At 39.6% G+C, this 5,915-nt stretch overlaps 1 long non-coding RNA gene across 2 annotated transcripts; it reads right to left on the bottom strand.

Moving 5' to 3' along the window:
- Positions 1–275: 275 nt before the first annotated feature.
- Positions 276–5,412, bottom strand: LOC145877321 (uncharacterized). 2 transcript variants are annotated; one of them, XR_014391646.1, is made up of 4 exons: positions 5,285–5,412; positions 2,342–2,510; positions 1,980–2,061; positions 276–523 (listed from the first exon to the last, which is right to left on the bottom strand). It is a non-coding gene; the product is annotated as an uncharacterized LOC145877321 (long non-coding RNA). The 2 variants fall into 2 exon arrangements; XR_014391645.1 differs by having other exon boundaries at positions 277–523; positions 1,983–2,061.
- Between the last annotated feature and the right edge of the window lie 503 nt (positions 5,413–5,915).

The raw sequence follows: 5,915 nt of genomic DNA, 5'->3' as shown, positions 1-5,915 counted from the left end.
CTCCTTATTACTGTACCTCACCTCAGTCTCCTTCAAGTCTCTGGAGCTCACATCCTGGTCTGGGGTCTCTAATCAGAGGGAGGGAGGGAGGGCTACTCCTTATTACTGTACCTCACCTCAGTCTCCTTCAAGTCTCTGGAGCTCACATCCTGGTCTGGGGTCTCTAATCAGAGGGAGGGAGGGAGGGCTACTCCTTATTACTGTACCTCACCTCAGTCTCCTTCAAGTCTCTGGAGCTCACATCCTGGTCTGGGGTCTCTAATCAGAGGGAGGGAGGGCTACTCCTTATTACTGTACCTCACCTCAGTCTCCTTCAAGTCTCTGGAGCTCACATCCTGGTCTGGGGTCTCTAATCAGAGGGAGGGAGGGTGTTGTGTGTGAAATCCCAGCCATGGTGGGATAAGGTAGAGTTCATATCTCTTTCTCTCCCTCTCCTCCTTTCTCAATCTCTCTCTCAGAAAAGGTTCTCTTCAAAGATGGCCATCAAGTCGCTCTGGAAGTTGATGTCAATGGTGTCCGCCATCTGTAGAGAGAGGGGGATGAGAGACAGAGCGAGAGAGAGAGAGGAATTAGATGCAGTGTTAATCTTTCCCATCTCTTCTCAGCTAAACTACCTGTCCTCTGTATTATTGTAATATAACTGAATATACATAATATAACAAGAATATACATATATTAATACGTATCTTTATGATGATTCTCTCCTCCTCTCTCCTGTTATACCAGTATAACATGTTAGTATTATAGTAGTATAACTGCTATAAAGTATTACCACCTCTCTTCTGCTAGAAAAGTATATTATGTTAGTATTATAGTAGTATAACTGCTATAAAGTATTACCACCTCTCTTCTGCTAGAAAAGTATATTATGTTAGTATTATAGTAGTATTACTGCTATAAAGTATTACCACCTCTCTTCTGCTAGAAAAGTATATTATGTTAGTATTATAGTAGTATAACTGCTATAAAGTATTACCACCTCTCTTCTGCTAGAAAAGTATATTATGTTAGTATTATAGTAGTATTACTGCTATAAAGTATTACCACCTCTCTTCTGCTAGAAAAGTATATTATGTTAGTATTATAGTAGTATAACTGCTATAAAGTATTACCACCTCTCTTCTGCTAGAAAAGTATATTATGTTAGTATTACAGTAGTAAAAACAAACCACACACTGCTCTTGATAGTATCTCTGACGAAGGCCGTGAGGCCGATACGTAAAGCTTATTAAATATCAGTGATACTATGAAGAGCAGTGTGCGGTTTCCTTTTTTCATTCATCCTGTTTCAACTGTTATCATGCACCTCCAATAAGATTGCTCAGATGTGCGAGTGCCTTTTGAATTTTGTATTACAGTAGTACAAATGGTATTAAGTATTACCGCCTCTCTCCTACTATACCAGTATATTATGTTAGTATTATAGTAGTATAACTGCTATAAAGTATTACCGCCTCTCTCCTGCTATACTAGTATAACATGTTAGTATTATAGTAGTATTACTGCTATAAAGTATTACCGCCTCTCTCCTGCTATACTAGTATAACATGTTAGTATTATAGTAGTATTACTGCTATAAAGTATTACCGCCTCTCTCCTGCTATACTAGTATAACATGTTAGTATTATAGTAGTATTACCGCCTCTCTCCTACTATACTAGTATAACATGTTAGTATTATAGTAGTATTACTGCTATAAAGTATTACCGCCTCTCTCCTGCTATACTAGTATAACATGTTAGTATTATAGTAGTATAACTGCTATAAAGTATTACCGCCTCTCTCCTACTATACTAGTATAACATGTTAGTATTATAGTAGTATAACTGCTATAAAGTATTACCGCCTCTCTCCTGCTATACTAGTATAACATGTTAGTATTATAGTAGTATAACTGCTATAAAGTATTACCGCCTCTCTCCTACTATACTAGTATAACATGTTAGTATTATAGTAGTATTACTGCTATAAAGTATTACCACCTCTCTCCTCCTCCTTTCCTGCTCGCGGCGTCTCGCCAGCTCCCTCTGCTGGTCCACAGAGTCCTCGTCGTCAAGGCTACTGGAGAAGAGAAAGTGGAGTGTCAGAGGGGGATGAGCTTAGATGGGGTGCTAGAATGAGCTTCTCCCTTTATCCATCCTTCCCTTTTTTCTCACCATAGTTTCTACCTCGGCTGAGAGGTCTTCTCCCTCTCCTCCTCCTCCTCCCTTTCCCTCCCTCCATCCTTCCCTCTTACCGTAGTTTCTCCTGCTCTCTCCTGGCCTGCTCAGCCTGTGCTTTCAGTTCTCTCTCTCCTCCACTATCTCCCTGCTCTTTCCCTCCCTCCATCCTTCCCTCTTACCGTAGTTTCTCCTGCTCTCTCCTGGCCTGTGCTTTTAGCTGTTTCTCTCTCTCCTTCTCTCGGGCGACGCGACGGACCTGTTCGAAGCTGTCGCTAGAGGAGCGGACAGCGGAGGCGGGGGTGGACTGAGAACGCTGGGCCAAGAACCCATGTTCTTTAACTTCACATCCTGGGAGGGGAGGGAGAAAGTGTAGTGGGAGGGGGAAGAGTGCCACACAGACATTTCGTTAACACCCACTTTTTAAAGACATTTCACCTCCATTTTAATAACACTGCCTTACAGGAGAAGTTCTTTTTTTTTTTTACAACTAAATCTATTTTATTTATGTAAGTTGAATTTCATAGTAAGGGTCCAGACACTTTTTTTTTTGTGATTTCACATGCTTTTGAGAAACTTACCCCAACCAGCAAATCATGTTTTTGGGAAACCCGAGCAAATCACATCCTCATTTTGTAGTTTTGTTTCATTAAAGCCTATTTATTTTTGTTACAAGCCGTGTTTCGTTAAAGCCTGTGTAAAGTTAATTTGTTTCAATGTACCGGTAGGCACCTGCGGCTTATAGACATGTGCGACTTATTTATGTTCAAAATAATACTTTTTTTTTAAATTCAGTGGGTTCGGCTTATATTCAGGTGCGCTTAATAGTCCGGGAAATTACGCCAGTTGTTCTGTATAGACGCATAAACACTCCCGTCTACAGACTTCCTTTGGACGACCGATATCTAATGAGGCTTTGGCTAGTTGTTCTGGACGACCGATATCTAATGAGGCTTTGGCTAGTTGTTCTGGACGACCGATATCTAATGAGGCTTTGGCTAGTTGTTCTGGACGACCGATATCTAATGAGGCTTTGGCTAGTTGTTCTGGACGACCGATATCTAATGAGGCTTTGGCTAGTTGTTCTGGACGACCGATATCTAATGAGGCTTTGGCTAGTTGTTCTGGACGACCGATATCTAATGAGGCTTTGGCCCCTGAAAAAGGGGAGAAATAATCACGAGAGTGATACGGTATTATTTCCTCACTGAGAACTTTTACTGCAAATCATTTTACCAAAGTAACACATTTTACAAAACAACAGATCTACAGGAAAGAGCTAGTGTTGTAGGGTACAAGGCTTATTCAAGTCACAACAGTATACACTGTAATTCACTGAAACATACACTCATTTCAATATAACTGTCAAGCACAAAGCTTTAACTCAGTAAACCATAACTCAATTTATCAACAGTCAATAAAGTGTTTGAAAAACCATTATACAAATAACACCGCAAAATATCTTATTAAAACCTCTTGAGGATACCCTAGGATAGGGGGCGCCACAGCGCATTTTGAAAAAAAATCGTTCCCATTTTCAACGGCCTACTAATCAAACTCAGAAGATAGGGCATGCATATACTTATTATATATGGATAGAAAACACTCTAAAGTTTCTAAAACTGTTTGAATGGTGTCTGTGAGTATAACAGAACTCATTTGGCAGGCAAAACCCTGAGACATTTTCTGACAGGAAGTGGATACCTGATGTGTTGTATTGACTTTAAACCTATCCCATTGAAAAACACAGGGGTTTAGGAATATTTTGGCACTTCCTATTGCTTCCACTAGATGTCGCCAGTCCTTTCACAGTGGTTTGAGCCTTATAGAGTCAAAACTCAGTGAATGACAGGAGTTTGAAATTGGTCACAGGGGATGGGCCATCACCATTATGACGCCGGCGGCCATGTCTGCCCCCACCTTTGGAAACGGTTTTAAAGGCAATGAAATCATCCCCCTCGAATCTTATTGGCTCTCTTGGTGTTAGAGGCCCTGAACATTTATTTTATACAACGTTTGACATGTTTGAACGAACCTACATGCGCGAGGATTGCTTTCAGTATGAAGTGCAGAGCTGCGTTTGGAGAGAGCCATAGGACGCGCTACCAACATCAGGCTAATGGAACGTGAAGTATGGACTTTTTGACCGAAAATACATCTGTTGTGGACCTGGGATGCTTTCTGATGAAGACAACTAAAGGTAGGCGATTATTGACAATATTATTGAAGATGAGATGGTTCATACTGTTGCGTCCAAGATGGCGCCGAGCACTGTATATTAGCTGATTTTCTGAGTATCGCATCTCCTTTTATCGCAAAGTGTGATTACCCAGTAAAGTTAATTTAAAATCTGGTATGACGGGTGTTCTCAAGAGATATTCATCTATAAATGTTAGATTGACAATATACATTTAAAAAATCGTTATAGTATAGCAATTTATTGAAACGTAGCATTGTTTACCGGGACGCTTTTGAGGGGAAATTAGGTAGTCAACGTCAGACAGAGATGTAAAATGCTGTTTTTATATATAAATATGACCTTTATTGAACAAAAGAATGCATGCATTGTATAACATGATGTCCTAGGGGTGCCATCTGATGAAGTTTGTAAAAGGTTAGTGCTACATTTAGCTGTTTATTGATAATATGTGATGGAAGTGGTTGGTCGGAAAATGGCTATGAAGCTGCTTTTTACGATGGACTCATCTAATATAATCTAATGATTTGCTTTTCCTGTAAAACCTTTTTGAAATCGGACGACGTGGGTCGATTCAGGAGAGGTGTATCTATAAAAAAAAAAAAAAAAAAAATTTTATTTTTGTAAAAAATTATGATAATTTTTTAATGCTAATTGGCGATATGATTTTTCGCTGGATTTTGATCCCGCTAACGGGATCAGATGCTCAAGAGGTTTTAATAACAACGCACATGTTCATTGACGATCGACATAAAATGGCAGCTACTCTCAGTACGAAGCCTTCGCTGCAACCGAGCAGGGCTCATATTACTCTCTGCAAACTGAACTCTAACTTCCTCAAGATGTTACTAAGACACAGCTTAAACACTCATGACATGTTAGCGAGTTATTACATTTAAATGACTCTGTTTTATCATCAATAACGTACCTGGAAAAGGGGAGAAATAATCCCGAGTGTGATACGGTATTGTTTCCTCACTGAGAACTTTTACTGTAATGAGGAAAAGACCGCGATTTCCCCGCGAACTTGGCTGGAGACCAGAGCAATCGATCTCAGGCTCATAGATTAAAGAGCATTTAGTAGATCACAGATTAACACTTTTCCCCTTCAATTTGGCACCACAAAATAAAGTAATCAATATAACGGTTTACACATTCCTTTTACAATTCTTACCTTTTGTACGCTTGATGGATTTTTTACTTTTTAACACAATTATATGAATGTTATCCATCTCTATCAACTAATACAGAATGCATGATATTTTTAACCTTAGATGTTTTAAGATCCTCACATACTATGAACTTACTAATACTTTTTAATGTATAACAGGCTATGAGTATTTCCTGTAACCTGTCACATATACAGGGGGTACCAGGTAGTAATGAGGCTATATACAGGGGGTACCAGGTAGTAATGAGGCTATATACAGGGGGTACCAGGTAGTAATGAGGCTATATACAGGGGGTACCAGGTAGTAATGAGGCTATATACAGGGGGTACCAGGTAGTAATGAGGCTATATACAGGGGGTACCAGGTAGTAATGAAGCTATATACAGG

This window comes from Salmo salar, unplaced genomic scaffold, assembly GCF_965601325.2.
Source record: "Salmo salar unplaced genomic scaffold, fSalSal1 ptg000861l, whole genome shotgun sequence".
Lineage (NCBI taxonomy): Eukaryota > Metazoa > Chordata > Actinopteri > Salmoniformes > Salmonidae > Salmo > Salmo salar.
Note: the sequence above shows the minus strand (reverse complement) of the source record. Positions and strands in the feature narration are given on the sequence as shown.